We start from the raw sequence: 19,966 nt of genomic DNA, 5'->3' as shown, positions 1-19,966 counted from the left end.
AACCCTGAATTTTCACTGGAAGAACTGATGCTGAAACTGAAACTCCAATACTTTGGCCACCTGACGCAAAGAGCTGACTCGTTGGAAAAGACCCTAATGCTGGGCAAGATTGAAGGCAAGGAGAGAAGAGGGCAACAGAGGATGAGATGGTTTGGATGGCATCTTTGACTCAACGGACATGAGTCTGAGCAAACTCTTGGAAATAGTGAAGGACAGGGAAGCCTGGCGTGCTGCAGTCCATGGGGTCACAAAGAGTCAGATAGGACTGAGCCACTGAACAGCAGCAAAGTTTAAAAGAGAATGAAGAAACCAAAAAAAAGAGAGAGAGAATTTGCCGCAAGGCATTTTCTGACAATCCTGTGCCAAAAATGTGTATCAGGATTTCAGTGAACATTTCTTTTTTCCAGGTTGCATGTCTTTCAGTTGTTGAAACTCTGGAGTTAAGACGGGACTGAGTGGGAAGGGCAGCGCTACACTTACCATCAAATGACCTCAGACAGGCTTTCTTCAAGATCTTAGTTTATTTTACTCTTCAAAATGGGGTTATATGCAATATCTACAAACATTTGGGATGAAGGCATAGGAGCTGATCCACGGACTGTGACAGACATGTAGCAAAATGCTTGAAAACGTGAGCCGTGGGTGTTCCTCCTCAGGTTTTCACTCCATCTGATCCAGAAGGAGTTCTTAATTCATGGGCAGGGGACTGGGGCCCTTAGATCTCTGACTTTACCTAAGAACAAGGAGTTGTACCATTGATGTGTACAGGATTTAACCCTTTCAGATTCTCTGATGCCTTCTGGTCTCTTTGAAAGCTGGCTACAGGGGCCTTTCCACCTGGCTGCTCTGATTCCCACATTCCAGCTTTCTGGTCCTTATAGCTGTCCCATTGCAACGCTGTCGCTGTCCCAAACTCCCCACCTCACTGACTCTCCGGGTCGCCCTCAGCCACCCTCCAGGACAGGACTGCCCAGCCTGTGCACCCACTTCATATCCCGCAGACAGGGGCATGAGAGCACCTCAAAAGCTGCTAAAGGGCATGAAAGCCCTTTTAGGATCTGTTTTACTCAATCTGGTACAGATACAATTTATAAAGTCACGTTAAATAGCAATGGAACAGAAATTCAATTTTCTTACCCACAAATCAAGCGGTCCAGACATAGATTAGATCACTTGCAGAACAAATATGAGAGCACCAAGGGAACAAGAACTGGGGCAGCGGACACAGGAGACATGGGTTGATCCCCAGGTCCGAAAGATCCACTGGAGTAGGAAATGGTAACCCACTCCAGTATTCTTACCTAGAAAAATTCCTTGGACAGAGGAGCCTGATGTGCTACAGTCCATCCGTGGAGTAGTGAAGGGTCAGGCTGAGCATACCCTCTCTACTTTGCCACATCACAGCACATAATGCATACGAGGTCAGTTACTCAGTCATGTCTGACTCTTTGCGACCCCATGCATAGACTGTAGCCCACCAGGCTCCTCTGTCCATGGAATTTTTCCAGGTAAGAATACTGGAATGGGCTGCTATTTCCTCTCCATAGCACATAATAGTTCCTCAACAATAGCATGGATGTGACGAAGGAATAAGCAGTGGGATTTTATAATTTTAAAATACCAAAGAATTGCTTTCCAGCCTAATAACTTATAACAATTTTTTTTTTTTTCCTAATCCAATAATCTTCATCTCATAGGTTATCAGGTATTATCTTCCTGACCAGAATCCATGTTCTTGGCACTGTTTTCATTCTCAGCGCTGCAGTTGATGACAAGTTGGGAAAAGAGACTGGGAAAGGATGTCTGTTTACTGTCTCTCCCATTGGTCGAAGTCCTGCTATTCTAGAGATCATAGTCTATTTTGAACCTCCTTTAGAATCTCTTGGGGAAACCCTCTATTTCAAAGCGATAACTTTTAATTGATGATTTGTGCTTTTTTTTTTTCTTGGCTGTTGATCTAGAAAAACTGAGGCACCAAGGACAAAGTATCATTCTAAACTTACTCTAACTCAGCTCCACGTGCCTAATTGTAAAAGTATTTTAGTATTTGTAGGCAAAACTTAAAGAAGTCTGTTTAGCACTTCAATAATCAACTGCCCAGGTTGATCCCTCGGTTGAGAAGATCCACCAGAGTAGGAAATGGCCACCCACTCCAGTATTCTTACCTGGAAAAATTCCATGGACAGAGGAGCTTGGTGGGCTACAGTCTGTCCAACAGCACTGTAATTGTGTCAGCAGATCCAAAAAGCTCCTTGAACAGGTCCAGGAGAATTTCAGAAGCTCAGGGAAAGGGACTCTGTCTCACCCCAATTCTCTCTTAAAAAGCAGTGATTATAAGGCTAGACAACCTTTTTTCATAAAGGACCAGATGGAAAGTGTGCTACCTGGGGGGCTGTTTGATCTTTGTCACAGTTCCTCAACTCTGCCATTGTGGTGCCATAGACTGTACGTAAATGAATGAGCAGACCTATGTTCAATAAAGCTTTATTTACAGAAACAGGCTCCTGGGCTGTATTTGGCTCCCGGACCATAGCTGGCTAACTGATGACTGAATGACCACTGAGTGTTGTGATGTATGGTAAAACCAGCACATGGGGATTCACTACGATTCTCCCCCAACTCCCTTTGTGTTTCATGGAATATTTTTTCTTTCTCATTATGAGAATCAGACATGATCAAAAAACCCAGAAAATTTAAAATTCATCCATAATGCCATTAAACATGCCACCACTTGTAATATTTAGAGATTTTTGTTTGGGATTTTGTTTTATAGAATCAGGGTAATGCTGTATTTATTGCAAATTTACCTAGTTCTTATATTTTTATGCTAAGTTTTACATTTCTACTTTATAGATTGTTTTTTTTCAAGAGCCACAAGAAACTCCAGCAATGTCATCCTTTCTCTCACATTTACAGTTAGAGGCTATGGGACTTGAGATTTGGAGAAACTTATACAGAGAAAGGAACAGAAAGGATACTGCCTAGTGACTGCCAATAGCACATTCCACCAAGGTCAGGGTGTAGAGCAGCCCCAGAGAGACGGAGTGTATGTGTGTGTGTGTGTGTGTGTGTGTGTGTGTGTGTGTGTGTGTGCATGTGGGGAAAAAACTTGTCACTAATATAGCTTCCTGAGGCCCCTGTTAAAAATCCTTATGTCGTCAGGAAATTCTGTAGGTAGTATACAGTCCAAGTTTTGAGAAGCACTATGGGTTCACGGGGTTCAGGACACACCACCCACAAATACAGCCCTTTGGCCACTGAATATTTTAAGCTAAATGAGTCTGAGAAAGCAGCAGCAGCAGGAAGGTCATTCTGACCTTCTACTGCCCTTCTCCCCTGAAACAGGTCATAAAACCCTCATGTGAGAGGTGCCCTCCCTATATTCAGAGCAGAGGAGCATCCTTATCCCCAAAGACAAAGAGACACCAAGAAGAATGCAAACAGACAGGACTTGCTAACTTTCCCCCAGTTTGGTACACTAGCCTCCATGAGGGTCTGCACTCATCAAATGCAGCACAAAAACACTCAGCTGTTTCTTCAGGTCCTTAGGAAGGCTCCCATGTGATGTAAAAATTCGTACATCTCAATTTATAGGTTTTTCTCTTGTCAGTTTGTCTTTAATTTTCAGTCCAAGCCAGGGACCTCCAGAGAGTCAAGGAAAACCTTTCCCTGCCCTACAGGGCATATGAGAGAGGAGATTCCTGTACTGAAGCAGCTTTGATCATTCTATCACTTCAAGTCAGGACCCTCTCCAGCTCAGATGACCCCACTTTTTCCTATCGCCAATCTTCGTCATTGATCTGACCATCAGTCTCCCTACCAGAGAATGTAAGGAGCTCTGATTTAAAGGGTTTAAGGAGGCAATATGTAAAACCTGATGCCACACACACACACACACACACACACACACACACACACACAGAGGCATCTGGATTTTTTTGTGGCTTTCTCATCTCACCTACTTTCCTGGTATGTTCCTGAAATAAAATCATCTCTGTTCTGTTGCTGGGGACTATGTTGGTGGCTCAAGTGGTAAAGAATCCACCTTCCAATGCAGGAGAGGCAGGAGATGGGGGCTCGGTCTCTGTGTAGGGAAGACCCCCAGGAGAAGGAAATAGTAAACCACTCCGGAATTCTTGCCTGGGAAAAACCCCATGGACAGAGGAGCCTGGTGGGTTACAGTCCCTGGGGTCTCAAACAGTCCTTGCTGAAAAAGGGCGAACTTCTGTTTGCTTTGTTTTGGCCATGCCACACAGCTTTCAGGATCTTAGTTCCCCACCAGGGATCAAATTCTGTGCTCCCTGCAGTGGGAATGTAGAGTCTTAACCACTGGACCCCCAGGGAAGTCCCAGGGGTCAACTTCTTAAGCAAACCAGTACGGAATCAGAAAAAGATTTTTCACACTAGACACAAAGATAAGGAATTGAAATAAATGTAATAAGGGTCTATTACTTTGTAGGGTGAAAGTTATAAGTTGGAGAGAGTTTTTCTTTCTGGCTCCTGTGAAATTATATTTGCTCAGTACATTAGTAATACAAGGCAGGTGGAATGACAGTGTTTTCAGTGTACAGAATTCAATTTTTTTTAAGTACTTGGAAACCAGAAACTTGCAGTGGTAAAGATGGGAATACAAACGTTGCCATCGTTCAGTCCATGGTTGAGAGGCTGGCCATCCCATAATATCCCTGGACCACATCACGCGCTTTCTCTTTTCTGCTTGCCTGTCTGGGAAATAAGAATCAAGACAGTATCCACCTCTGGTTGATAAAAGGATAAAATGAGATAACTGTTGTACATCCTGGCAACTATGAATACAGAATAAATGCTGCTATTGTTTATAATAGAATCAGTGAGGTAATTACAGATTCTCCTTGCCTGTTCATTCTCACAGGCATCTTATTGACAACATCTTACTTGCTATAGTCTGTTTCGGCATATGTGTAAAGGTAATAAGACAATTTTTGCTATAAATTGGACCATTAATTCACTCCAACTAGACTTCCCTCAAGTTAATACTAATTAGTGATGTTTACTTGTAATTTCAGTAGAAGTTAGAGTGATGTTTGCTTTGCAATACCACTGGGAGGGAGAACAAATTATGTTTTTTAAAAGAATAAATGGAGGAAGCCAATATAAAGTGAAGAGGAAATAATGACTTCAAGCATTTATTCAGTCACGTTGTGCGCAACTTCTGAACAAGAAAAATATCATTTACACTGCACGCCAGGCAGAAGGAAGAGTCTCTGACCTGGTGTACCAAGTAAGGATGGGAAAAACAGAAATATCAGTCTTTTTACTCTCAGTGGAGTATCATGCTCATTAAACAAAAATTAATTTAGAAAATTATATCTCAAATCTGTTTCCAAAGTGTTCAGTAATTTGGGTCTGCCCTAACAACATGAGACACGTCCATCATCTGTTTATTTAAGCAAGAAAGCTTAATTTGGGAGGACCTGGGGAGTTGGCTGTTTATGTATTGGCCACATAGTTTATTATTTTCAAAAATCATTGATGTTCCATCCCTTCTTATAGTGAAACAATCCAAAGACTCCACTTGTACAGAAATCAGGATTTTCCAAACGTGCCAACTACAAGGGTCACCTATTTAAATACACGTTCCCAGGCAGCTTCAGGGGATCAGCATTTTGAAAAAGTGACTCCAGTCATCAGATAAGCTTGAGCAATACTTCCCAGCTAGAAATACTTCCCATACCCATTCTCAGCCCTGACTTGTACTGGAGTCTCCTAGAGAATATAAAAAGCAACTGAAGGTGCAAGGAACTGAGAGAGTAGCAGCGAAACATATACATTACCATATGTAACATGACAGCTAATGGGAAGTTGCTGTGTAACACAGGGAGCTCAACCAAGAGGGGTGGGATGGTGGGGGTGGGAGGGAGGTTCAAGAGGGAGGGGACACATGGCTGATTTACGTTGTTGCTGGCAGACATCAGCACAACATTGAAAAGCAATTATCCTCCAATTCAAAATAAATTTTAAAAAATGAAAGCAATGATACCCAGGCCCACTCCAGACAAAGTGCATCAACCAGCCCAGATCTGCATCAGAAAAAGATCTCTGCTGAAGATCAACAAAGAATGCAAGAGACCCCGGTTCAATTCCTGGGTGGGGAAGATCTCCTGGAGAAGGGATAGGCAACCCACTCCGGTCTTCTTGGGCTTCCCTGGTAGCTCAGACAGTAAAGAATCTGCCTGCAATTTGGGAGACCTGGGTTTGATCCCTGGGTTGGGAAGATCCCCTGGAGGAGGGCATGGCAACCAACTCTAGCGCTCGTGCCTGGAGAATCCCCATGGACAGAGGAGTCTGGTGGGCTATAGTCCATGGGGTCTCAAAGAGTTGGATGCAACTCAGCACAGCAACAGAACACATATCTTTCTACCCCAGGAAGGATGGATTTTTGCTCCTCTCTCTCTTCCCATCACTTCACCACCACCAAAAGCAACTCATAGTCTGTCTTTTCAGAGGTCTTCTTCTTTATCCTCTTGGCCATTGGAAGCCAGGTGAAGAGAGAAAGGGTGAGGTAAATCTATCCATTCAAAAATCATTCATTAAAGCATTTAAACAGTGTACACTGCTCTTACCCAATCAAGTGGCCCGGAAAATTTAATTGGCAGTTTGTTTCATGTCCCATAATCGAAAACATGAAGGATCACTAGCATTCACATCCGTGAATTCATTTAGACAGTTTTCTTTAATTAACGATGAAGACACTACAGTTCTAAGTACCAGACAGAATCAGGGGGGAAAGAAAAACGGAAAAATAAGCATAACACTCTAAAGAAAACTTGGAAAAAGTGAATCTAAATAAAAATATAGACCTGGCTGGTACCCATTACATATATACATCATACATATGGTATACACATATATACAGTAAATGTTTTGGTAGCAATACAGACCATGCGTTGGTCCTTTTGAACACAGATGAAGTAGCACCAGAGGGAGCGCCACCATCTTAAGATGATAAACCTAACTGCACACACATCAAATGAAAAAATATAGATGTCTTTAATTTGGCCCACCCTGTAGCCAAGAGGTGTAAGGAAAGAACTTTGTAAGAAAAATGGTTCCGGGAACTATATTCTTAAGCCAATAGCAAAATTCTAACAAGAAGAAGAAGAAAAAAAGCACTAAAGATGTTCATACCAATTTTTCTGTTTACTAAATTTCTCCTATCACATGGTATCTTGATTAACACTGAGGAAATTAACAAAAAAACAAAGGGAGAGAGAGGTGAATAGCCAAAGTCTGTAATACCAAGATCTCTTGGTGTACACATCACAGATGCCATCAACAAACTAGGAAGACACCTCTCCAGCCATGCCTTATGTTTTTCTAATCATATTAGCTAATTCTAAGCTCTGGATTACTGATAAATTCATTAAAAGTAGGGTCAAACCCCTCCAATATCATTCCACCTCCTCTCAGCAACTAATTTGATGCTTTGGTTATAAGTAGGGAAGAAATTCAATATGCCATCTGACTCATACCATGTGTGTCCACCCTTAGGAGACTGATTTATAGAGCTGTGGAGGGACCCTCATGATCCTCTCTGGCTTGGCTTTAGAAATGACCAATGGCACCAAGAGCTTAACCCGTTGATGGTCTACTGATTACAAGGCTCTATTTGCCCTCCATGACTAAGCTTACAGAGTGAAAGTCTTTTCTCTTACTGTTGGCAAGGTCCGTCCTAGTTCCTCATATCCCTAGAAGCATATGCTTCTTCCTTTCGAATTTCTTAGCAACCTATATAAATGCAGCATTACCTCCAAAGAACATATACGAGGTCCTAACTCTCCTGTCAAGTCATTGCAAAGGATCGAGTTTCTATCTGGCCTCCATCCATTCTCCTTCCCATGCCTTCCAGAGGGTCTCATCTTTCCCCAGTCAAGGTCTCAATCTGTGGAGTGTTTCTAGTTTCAGTGTCTCCCCATGTGACAGACCAACCCATAGAGCTCTGCCAAAGCAGCTGGAATACTGTACATTCATCTCATTTTTTGTGGCCTTGTCATCAGTGGATGATGACCTTCCACCCTCCTCCTCCATTTTGAAACCACCTGTAGTAAATAAAAATCAGTTTTCAACTACATGGCATACTGTATTCAAGATGCAGGACTGACTGAACAAAACAGGGCTTCAGCATTGCCAAATAGTGTTTCTTACGGTTTAGTAAAACTGTTTAACACTTTAAAGATCCCAGATTTAAAAGACAGCTAGGAGGCAAGCATCAGGGAAAGAAAAGTTAAAAATCTCTACTTTTGGCTGGATGATTTTCAGAAAATTCAGTTTTTGCAGTCAACGTCAGTTCGTCAAGAGAGTCCCTGACCTTTGAAAGTTAGCAAGAAATAGCCACAAATGTAACATCAGTACTGAATTGTCATTATTGACTCAGGTGGTTGATCATTAATGGATTCTCTTCACTTTTAGCTGGTTCTAGGACCTTTTTTGTCCCCCCAGGATAAAGATATCATCAAAGTCATGGAACATATTTGTTCTTTCCACAAAGGAGAATTTTAAAACTCTGCCTAAAGTCTCTAAGAAAGAACACTGTGAAAGGTTGGTGTCATGAAGAAAAAGCCACTAACTTATAGGTTAACCAGAGGCCACTAGAAGTCTCATTAATGTAAGCCCTTGGCTGGCCTACAAATACTTTGAAACGGATAAAAGCCAAGTCTCCCAAATAAGAACTGAACACAAGCACTTAGCAGCTGAAGGTCAACCCCTCGCGGAGACAGAGCATGTTTCCCTTAAATACCAGCAACTTCCAGTTTTAAATGGGTGAAGTTTGATACTACCAGCAAACCCAGCTCAGGGACCACTAGAAACAGCTTAAATAGGAGTGTCTTACCTTTATACTACATGACTCAACAAAACAGATGAGAGGAACAGAAACCAAGAGATGTTTTTTTCCCGTCCGGTTCATTTCCTGTTCACACCGGAAATATGTTAGTAATCCCACATGCAGAGGTACCTTGGTAATACATATTCAAAGTTTAGGTTCCTTGAGAAATAACCACCTTTATAGGAAAGTGGGTGGGGCTGACTTTGTTCACTGATTATCTCTCCTTGACTACTAATGTCCTCAAGGGAAGAGAGCGGGACAGCTTGCTTCCTTCCTACACAAGCGAGAGTATGAGTCAGAATACTTGAAAAATAAGAGCTTGACTAAGAAAGTCTTTTTTATGAAAGGATACAAAAACAAAACAGTTTCATATCAGATTTTAAAAATCGGTGGTGTTCTCTCCTGATAGGAAATGATGTCATTCAGCAAGTTCCTTGAAAACAATGGGTTCTTATGACTACAGACCTATTTATCTTAGAAATTGATGAGCATGCAAATGCTTACAATCTGCAATGGTGAACATTGTACAAGAGTCTGTGAGGTACATGCCATCTGGCTGAATTAACAGTAACACGGGCCTCAGCAGGGGAGGGGGTCCACTGATCTCTACTCCCTTTTGAGTAGAGCTGGGGGTGGGGGTGGGTGTCCCTGACCCATTGACGCACAGCCACTGCGATGGCCCCCAACCCTGGCCCCTTCCTGGCAACCCTTCCCCCAACCAGGGAGCTCAACCCTTCAGTGAAAGAAAATCTTGCTCCTCTCAACAGCAGGGCTGGGGATTCCTGATAGAGCGTTCACACGGACTCCAGAGGAGCCTGATACTAGACTTAATTCACTGAACTTTTAGGAAGTTTCCTGATCAAAAGATTCAAAACTTTGTAGGCAATTTCTTTTGGTACATTCATTGCCATTTCTCTTTCATGAGGAAAAATTCCAAGACGTGTATACTTTCCAAACAAGAAAAGGATTAACATTTTCACTGCTGGCTAGATGTTTCCCTAGCAGGTCATTATGCTTTGATGTGCTCTCTGCACCCTGGGTTTTATTAACTAATCACACACAGGCCAGTAGCCACCAGGGCGAATGGACCAAATTACATTCGGTTAAATAACGTTACACTGGACGTTCTCAGAAAACATGAGATAGGAGTCTTAAGGAAAAGTGACAATGTAGCCCTGGTCATTGTAAAAAAACATGTTCTGGAATTTTAATTTCTGGTTAGAAATGAAAGACAAGTACTCACTTGTCTTACATCTTTCTTGAGACAATGCAGGAAATGAAAGATCCTAACGTGTGCAACAGGAAAAAAAATTTGGTGGGAATGGAACAGGAAGTGGGGGAAGGGGGAGAAGAAAAGATCAACAGTCTCTAGTTTATTATGAATAGAAAGAAATTTCCAGAATTTACAAACACCCACATTATTCATTCCAAAGAGAGCTTTTGATTCAAAGGGATCACCCATGTCTCCTCTTTACAGTATATACAAAGGAAGACACTGATTGCCTTTTCTTGTAATTTTGCTTCCATTCAATTGCCAATTTTAAGCTGACACTTGAAAATACCCAGCAGAATATATCCTTCTTCAGTTTCATTAACATGGCCTATTGCCTTACAGAAAAAAAAAAAAATACAAAATTAAGATCAATTCTTGTAAGGATCTCAGCTCAACATCAAGGCTATATTACAAGAGATAGTATCAGCAAATAGAACTATACAATTGAGAACCAAAATCTATGGCACTATGATTCTTATTATATTACTTTTCTGAATTACAATCTTAAAACAAGGATCGTACCCTATTCTACTCTTGTTAGCCTTGTTTTAAGCATTTGCTCCACTCTTTACAATAGAACACTGTATACTTCAGTTCCACATCCCCCCCCCAAAAGATGTGCTGTAAGAAAAGTTACATTTTAATTAAAAAAATTACACATATAAATCAAAAACCTATGTTAAATATTTAATACTCTCTCCACCCAACGCAACAGTTCCATAGGAAATAATTTACAATGATGCTCTGTCGTACACGGTTTCAGCAGCAGATGAAATGTGTCTTGTAAATGCAATGAGCGTAAACTCATTCTCTCGTGGCACGGTGGCCCATCAGCTCATGTGGCCAGCTAAGTCCTTAAGGTTGAAGATGAAGTTTATGCAGACTCATTGTTCTGGTGTCACAGTGCTTTTTTCTTGGCACGATATACAACGTGCAGTTCAGTCAACAAACTCCTGAGGATTGTGTAAAGTAAACAAACTGAAATGGGTGCATCGTACCATCTACTGAGGAGGAAGATGTGAGGTCCTGGTTGTGAATCATGAAATATTTAGAGTCTGGGTACCCATGAGTTAAAGGAGGATTTGCTGAGGTCATTTAGGTCTTCATTCTGAAAAGAAAAATGAAAGAATCCGTCATCATCAGCATCTCAAAACACACGTTCAATCACTTCTTTAGGGTTTTTCTTTAAAAAGGGACAGGGGGACAGCATGGGATAAACTGAAGTTACAGGCACAAGCAGTACTGAGTACTTCAGAAAAATAAACAAACTCTATTTAACTTCTTTTTTTTTCTTTCAAAATGCAAGCGTCTAAAGCAATCACAAAGTCACAATAGTCAATATTAAGTCAGCAAACCAATCGATGTGGTTTGGAGGTTTCAGAGGTTTAGCAACACAAAAACACAGAACACTTTGATGTTCTTATGATCAAAATAAAAACGTCCACTGCAGCTTTTGTGTAAAACAACTACAAAATATGGTACGCAGGTTACCGTCAGGCTACGCTTAATCTTCTTTTGATTAAAAGTCAAATGGAGACTTTAGAATTTGAAGTTGCAGGGTTTTCCCATTATAAAATCTGAAATTGGTTTCTAAGTTGACATTGGTTGATAGGAAAATTCTAGATGCAAAAGAATGTCTAAGCAAAAGAGACCTAGTTAATCATTAAATTTAAAAAGGGGGTTCTAATTTAGGTCTAACAGAGATAAGTTGTTCTGGCAGAAACACAACATTTCTTCTACACAGTTTAAAAGTCAGATCACAATGAGTGTTACCCATTCCCCTCAGGAGGAGACCCCTTCTCAATCTTATAAAAGTCTCATTCGCTCTCAACATTAGATAGTCCTCCTGAGGGCCTTATTTTTTCTGCATCCAAAAGGTATCTACAGAAACATCAATATTTATAGGATGTCCTGAGCAGGAGGAGGCACAGCAGAGCTAATCAATAAATACCTGTCAAATAAGTAAATGGTTGCATTAAGTACTATCAAGGCTACAATGGTGAATTCTGCTATAGGCTCTGCTTTCCAGAAATTCTATCAAGGAAGGTAAGCTTCATTCACAAATAGAGAGAATGCAAAGTTGAAACAGGGTGAATTCCACAAAAGGTGCAATAGGCAAAAAGCTGTTTATCAGTGGTCCCCAATCTCTTTGGCATCAGAGACCAGTTTCATGGAAAACAATTTTTTCCAGGGCTGCAGAGAAAGGATGGTTTTGAAGTAATTCTCATAAGGAGCATGCAACCTAGATCCCTTGCATGCACAGTTCACAGTAGGGTTCACACTCCTATGAGGATCTAGTGCTGCCACTGATCTGATGGCAGGCAGAGTTCAGGCGGTAATGCCAGCAATGGGGAGCAGCTGTAAATACAGGTTAAGCTTCCCTGTCTCGCTCATCCATCAGTCACCGCCTGATGTGTGTTCCAGTTCCTAATGGTCTACAGACCAGTAACAGTCCATGGTCCAGGGGTTAGGGACTCCTGCCCTAGATGTACAGAGGAGGGAAGAACATTTCTAGCTGGGAGTGTAAAGAAAGCACCTCACTGACACACTTGGCTTGGTTTGGAAGCCATGGAAGAGTCTGGAGATGTGGCAACGGTGTTTCAGTGCTGGCATGTAGCAGGAACTCACTAAATATGAGTGGAAGGAATGAAAAGGACAAGGCACACTTCCCACGGAGGCCACAGGACACAGTAAGCCCCAGGAGGGATGAGTACACAGCCCTGGTCAGGCCAAGTGAGGAAGGTAGTTTTGTCAGAACACGGGATATCTGCAAAGGGGAAAGAGGAGAGACGTCTACAAACGTAGGTTGTGTAGGTGGTGAGGCACTGAATAACAGACCAAGACGTCTTTAAATAAGTGAAGGGACCACAAGGACGTGCTTTGTGATACGATCAGCACACAGCAGTAATGATCCATGTCCATGACAAGGACAGCAGCAGACCTGAAAGTCCACACAAGGTAAATGTTGACCAATGCAAAATATTTTTCCCCTCTGCCTCTCGCTCTCCTCTTTGCAGGAGAGTATAGCTGGGACCCAGCAGCATTGATCATCTACAGAACCGCTTTCAGGTAAGCTGAAATTTACCAGATGAGGATTCAAGTTTTACTAAGAGATTTCTGTTCATTTCACAGTATTAACTTCAGCCCTAAATGACAGATAAAGTCTGTGTTTCTACCTACAAATAAAGACTTGACATGGAGACATCAAGGTAAAAACAAACAAACAAAAAAGCACACCAGGCTTATATCTTTTATTATCAAAGAGACAGGATTTACTTCATGTGGTTGCTACAAGTGAAACAATAACCTAGCCTTTCTAAAACCCCAGAGATCTTACTTACTTTCAAGTTTCTTCTGAACTTATATTGCAATCTATCAAAATGTTCCTACCAGGATATCTATGTGCAGTTTAACAGTTTCATACGTCCTAAAATTAGGTAAGAAGGCCATGTTTTATTAGAAGGCCTGAGACAAACATGCTGCCAATTTAAAAAGTCAAGGATATGCTTTTGATTTTACATCTGGCTCTTATCCAGAAGAGCTGAATGAACAGCTTAGCACAGGAGCAAACTATAACCAGTTGTGTCATCACACGTGCCAACCTGGATGGATGCACAAGGGTGGAAATTGGGGCCCCTTTGAGGAGAGGAAAAGAAAAATATATGGTCCCTGGAGGCTGAAATCTATTGCTGTGGACCACACACACATACCCTTGCACCCCTGAAACCATCCTAGTAATTTTCCACAAGCAGTATGTTCAAAGGGCAGGAAATCAAAGGATATATCGATTCCATCATATACTGCCCCCTCCAAAAAATTTCAGCATACTACTTTTCAAAGCCTTTATCGTAAATCCTGATCTACACAGGCCTCAGTCACTAATGCTATCTACCAGTGCTAGCTAGTCTAGGAATAAGGTAAGAAAGTGGTAGGTAAGGCTGACATGGAGGGGATAGGAACAGAAGCTATCAATAAGCAAGAGAGGAAAATGTAAAGGGACAGTCTGAAGTTTGCCCACTGTTTATTTTTGTGTAAGGGTGTGTGTGTGTCCTTACATAAAGTTTAGCTACTGAGTAAACAAGACAGATTTTTCACAAAGATCCTCAGTGAGGACTCTTGCACACAGCCACCTCAGATCTGCATACTTATTCCAAGCATGCAGCATTGTTCAAAGCATTTTTGGAATGCCTTCTTCAAGTCCCCTTTCTTTCTTGCAACTGCCTTCTCAGCTTTGGGCATACCCTTTTGAATGGTCTCTATAGCAGCCAGTTTGGCCCTTGGAGGGCACATCTGATCTTTGGAGACAGTCAAAAAGCTTTGAGACCCAAATATGGTGAATAAAAGAGCTGATTAAGCTGGGTAATGTTTCCCAGTGAGGTTTTATCTAAAGCCAAAGAACTCCAAAACTAAAGTTCCAAAAACATCACTGTAGAGTTTTGTTGGAAAGAACTGTCCTAACTTTACAGACAGACCTTAGCAGATGCCTCATGGGACTTCAGTTTATCTGTCTATATGCCTACCACTTGCAATCCATAAGGGCTGAGCTTAAATAAAGCAACCCACTTGAAGAAGGGTAACCATGCAAATTTATTTGCATGCATGGCACGATATAGTGACTAAACGACCAAAATAGACATCTATGAATGTATATTCATACATTTTCGCAACTTGGAAATACACCCATCCATTCTAAGCTCCCAAGTCATTAAATGCAATAAACATCTGTTGAGTGACACAAATACAATGGTAAAGACTGTAATACATACTGAAAAAGAAGACATGGGTAATGTGTGTTTAATGCACTTTATATATACAATTTTAAGACTCCCAATCAACCACACAAGGCAAACATTGCTAGGATGTTTTACAAAAACTCATTTGTAGCACTCATAAACTGGAAACAAGAAAAAGCAAAACAAATCCTTGGAGAAGAACTGTGCAAATATCAAATGGTGATGTTCCTGTGATATATTCTCTCGAGTTACATCACTGGGGAATAACTTTTGAACCCAGAAATACGATGCACCTGTCACAAGATTTAGTGCAGGAAATTACATTTTGACAAAAATTTCATCACCACATCAGCATCTATGGTCCACATGTGTCTTCTCACAGGATAAAATACGCCTAATCCTGTTGGCAGTAATGAAAAATGTAATTTTTAAAGCATTATCAAATAAGTCAACACTTGACTATGCTACTTGAGACCTATGGATTATTGCATTATTGTATCCAGTAGGAATTTACATCTCCTGGACTCGACCCACTTAAACTCTGCTGGCTAGAGCTGAAAAACAAATAAAGCTTCTGCTTCCTTTCACACTGTCTCAGCCTACTGATTAGTCTCCACTGGGTGAGCAGCTGAAACAGCATACAGTTATGATATAAGCACAAAAGAAGGATCTGCTCCTTTTCAGCAATGCATTTTTAGCCAAACCCACTGTCTAAAAGTTTTTATCTTGTATTTAAACACCTTGAAACTCCCTGCCAACTTGTTAAGTGCAACATAGTTGAAATACCTGGTTAGAACATCACTTTCTACTTTACTAAGAAAACAGGAGTAAAAATATTGTAAGTTGCTGGGCTGTTGTCATGCACTAAAATGTAGCCAGAAAGAAACTCTTCCTCATCCAACTATGGCTGGGAAAAAAAAAAAAAACTATAGTAATGACTTTTCTTCAATGGAGATCATTGTTTGAGATCTTACACTGTAGACTCAACTAGAAAAATTCATATAAATAAATTCCTCCACTTGAAGAAATGTGTCAAACAGCATATTTCTCTTTCGCTTAACATAAACAGCTGTGACTGAAAACAAAAAAAACCTTCAGCATAATAAAGAAAATTTATAAGAGATAGTAAATGTAAGGAAGGTATAAAGATAAGTCATTATAATTATTATAATTCCTGTCACCTAAGGAAAACTACTATTTAGCTATGGTTCTGATTTTACTATTTACTTAAAATTTTTGAACTTTTAATAGTCTATATCTAATGTCAAAGATGTTTAAGTAGCGAAGAAGATAATGCTTTAATAGATTTAATATTTACATCTTCCCCATTCTGAAAAATCTGTAATAAGATAAAATGTTAACCAACTTTTTAAACCTTCTTGGTATTTTAACCGCTTTCCCATCCTCCCAATTCATTGTGTATGGGGAGAAGTATGATAATTTAAAAGCAGGAAAAAAAAAAAAAACACAAACCTCTGGCTTCTTGGGTTTGTTTTCCAAATGCCTAAGTCCTTAAGGAAATGGCACAGGCAAAGTATTTAGAAAAATTGGTGGGGGCATAGGGGAACTCCTTTCAGAGGAGAAGATTACCTTTGATTGGGATTAGAAAAAGAAAGAAGGTGGAAGGGATGTGAGAGCAGAGAGGTTGGTGGGGAGCTCTGTACCTTGCAGGATGCTGAACATGGCACCGGTGATATTTCTCTATATCCTGTCTTCCCAGGTTTGTTAATTTCTTTTTCACACAGTTATATTCAATTGTGTGCTATTAACCATGACCACAGTTCATTTCTTCGGCAACCCCACTGATGCTCATGCAATTAATTCACAGTCACGTACGGATATGAGAGTTGGGCCAAAAGAAGGCTGAGCACCGAAGAATTGATGCTTCTGAAGTGTGGTGCTGGAGAAGACTCTCAAGAGTCCCCTGGACAGCAAACAGATCAAACCAGTCAACTCTAAAGGAAACCAACCCTGAATATTCATTGGAAGGACTGAAGCTGAAGCTCCAATACTTTGGCCACCTGATGCAAAAGAGCCAACTCATTGGAAAAGACTCTGATGCTGGGAAAGATTGAGGCCAGAAGGACAAGGGGGCAACAGAGGATGAGATGGTTTAATGCCATCACTGACTCAATGGACATAAGTTAGCGCAAACTCCAGGGGATAGTAAAGGGCAGGGAATCCTGGTGTGCTTCCATGGGGTCACATGGGGTCACAAAGAGTGGGAAACAACTGAACAACAACACATGGCCAATTTAAAGCTGACCAAGCCTTCTAGAATGCTTCCGTATAATAAAACACCTTAGAAAACACTGCAAAATTACTGTTTTTAAGTGTACCTGAAACCTGAAAAACAGACCCAGTAGTTCTTTTTTAAACCATCAGCATCAAATACATTTATAGTCCTGGTAGTGTACCATGTAGTCTCAGATGGATAAGAAATAGCAGGGATCTATCTGATGGACTGTGTGAAAGCCCTTATGCAAGGAATTTCCTGGCTCAGAGTTTGGCTTGTATGTGCGCTTGATGGTAGCATCTAAGGCGGAAGCAGAGTTACCAGCCCAGCTACCCAAGGAACAGAGAATTAAATCCAGAGAGCTTCAAGTTTCGGCCAGGGGGACTGTCTCTCTGCTTTTCACAAGGTACTACTGGAAGTGTGCAAGCAACCTGAGACTTTGGGAAAAGACAGATCTAAGTAGTGAAAAAACATTCTCTTTTAAAGCCTCTGACCATAATCACCAAAAAGAAGAAAAAAAAAAAAAATCAAGTAAGGATTGAACTCAAGAAGTCAAGTCGGAAGTAAGACCCAAGGTATTTGCTACTTTATGTTGAAAGGAGACAGCCATTTTAGCTAAAGAAAGGCAACCAACATCTTTCAAAATAGGCCAGAAGTGAGCTGGAAAGACTTGGTTTCATGGTCTTAAATGGCAAAGGGTAACCGACCGGCCAAGCCAGTGCTTTAATGGAGCTGCTTAAATAGCAGTTTTGCCCAGTGCGAGTCACATGGGGGAGGGCTGGTGAAAATAACACGGTTGCTGGCCAGCCCTTCCATGGCGCAGAGTTGCCAAGGAAAGAAATTCAGGGAGAGCTGCCAACATGTGAGAGGCCATCTCACTCCAGCTTCCCTTTTGTCCCAGGGAAAGACCTTCTGGCAGCGCTGGTGACTTCAGGAGACCACCAATGAAGACAGACACACGTATTATGCACAGGAAAGAAGAGAGGGAGGGACCAAGACACTGCCCATCACGACTGTGGGCTCCTGCTGTGGTCCAGCCGGCTGATGCTGTCAGTAGCGTGGATTTCTCCTTCCCCAGCAACACAGGGGCAGAAGACGAAGGGGCTGAAAACTTTTCAAGAAGGCTAGGGAGCTATGGAGAAGACGATTTAAACAATGACAACATATGGTCTTCAACCATGAAAAGTACTCCATCAACGATCTACTAAGGAAATCTGAATAAATATTCAGAAATTTTTGAAGCCAAAGACTAATCACTTCAGTTACTAACCATATTTTCTTAAAGACGGAGCATGCTGATAAAGCCAAACGTAATTAAAACATAAAGCAAAGGGGGTGTCAACACCCTAATAGTCTCCCCCACTAAATATGAACCCAAATGCCTCAAATCTCCCTTCTGTCAAAATTCTAATCTATCCCCATGTAGTAATACATGAAAATCAAAGCAGAGGAGGTCAGAGAAACAATCCCTCTAACATTTCAAGTCAGATCACCTGTGCTGGGGGACAGGAAGTTTTCATTTTCACAGAGCTCAACTAAAATAAACCTGTTACTTGAAGACATGAAAATAATATGATCTCATCTTCCCTACCTGAGGAAGAAGGTCATAAAAGCTGCTTTCTTCCGCTTTCATGGGAGCTCTTTCTGCAGTATATTCTCCCCAACAGGAATTACAATTGCATCTCTGAGGTTTATACTGTAATTTCATACCAGTTTTGTTTGTTTGTCTGTTTGTGTCATGTTCAAAAGTATGGGACATAGATTTTATTTGGCTCTGATACAAGTCTGTAGGCTTAAATGACAATCACTTCATTTACAATGTGGTGTAGAAAGAGTAAAAAAGTGTTTGCAAGACCGCTTCTATTAATTAGGCAAAAAGAAAGCAGGTGAACCTCATCCCCTTGCCTTTTTTTTTCTGTTAAACACTAAATAGACGTCACAGTCTATGCCCACTCCCTAGAGTCTTCTCATAAACTGAAAGAAAGCAAGCGCCTGCGTGTACCTTCGAGTAATTGTCCGGCTGCTCAGCTGTTCCTTATCAGCCAGCATCAGCTTTTCTGTAACAGCCCAGGAACAAGAGTATAGAACAAGCATTCTCACAGATGGCCCTAGGTCTGCAGAGGGCTGAGGCAAGGATCATTAACGTCACTGACATCACTTTTGGCAGCCAGAGAAAAGGGAAAACCTGTGTTTAATCTATTTCCTACTCACCACAAGTTTTAGTCGGAGTCCCCGATAATATGGGTTGCGGTTGACTTTATGGAAGAACTTGGTAATGCAAGAAAAATGTACTGAATTGAACAAGCATCTTTCAAAGGAACCACGAGGTACCGCAGCCATGTGGCCCTGATCTCCCTCCTGTAGGTGTTTTGGTCATTAAACTGGCCTAACAGAGAACAGGGCCATTGCCAGCTGGTCCTAGGAAGGTCAAACTCAGTAGAGGACTTTCCCTACTACACTCATCTGATTAACATCTCCTGAAACACATCATTGCAAATCACAAATGAAAAGGATTTAGCCTTTGTCTTCCTTCTTTTTGCTTTGAGTATATCAAGGGGAAGTGTTGGGGAGAATTCATCTGGGATTTTTGGCAGTTAAGTATGCGTGAGCATGCTCAGTTACTCAGTCATGTCGGACTCTCTGCGACCCCAGGGACTGGAGCCGGCCAGATCCCTCTGCCCATGGGATCTCCCAGGCAAGAATACTGGAGTGGGTTGCATTTCCTTCTCCAGGGGATCTTCCCAACACAGGGACGGAACTCGCCTCTCCTGCACCTCCTTCATTGGCAGGCAGATTCGTTACTACTGCACCACGTAGTTAAGTGAGCTATTTTTCTTTTTTGCCTTAAGCAGCCTAAATAA

At 41.4% G+C, this 19,966-nt stretch overlaps 1 protein-coding gene across 1 annotated transcript in view; it reads right to left on the bottom strand.

The window, feature by feature from the left end:
- The window catches only part of IRS1 (insulin receptor substrate 1), a 64,497-nt gene continuing 51,362 nt past the window's right edge, over positions 6,832 to 19,966 (bottom strand). The window contains exon 2 of the mRNA XM_018058864.1: positions 6,832 to 11,244. The gene's annotated coding sequence lies outside the window, so the exon portion shown is untranslated. The remainder of the gene's footprint in view (positions 11,245 to 19,966) is intronic.

The sequence above is a fragment of the Capra hircus genome, chromosome 2, assembly GCF_001704415.2.
Source record: "Capra hircus breed San Clemente chromosome 2, ASM170441v1, whole genome shotgun sequence".
In the NCBI taxonomy this organism is placed as follows: Eukaryota; Metazoa; Chordata; class Mammalia; order Artiodactyla; family Bovidae; genus Capra; species Capra hircus.
Note: the sequence above shows the minus strand (reverse complement) of the source record. Positions and strands in the feature narration are given on the sequence as shown.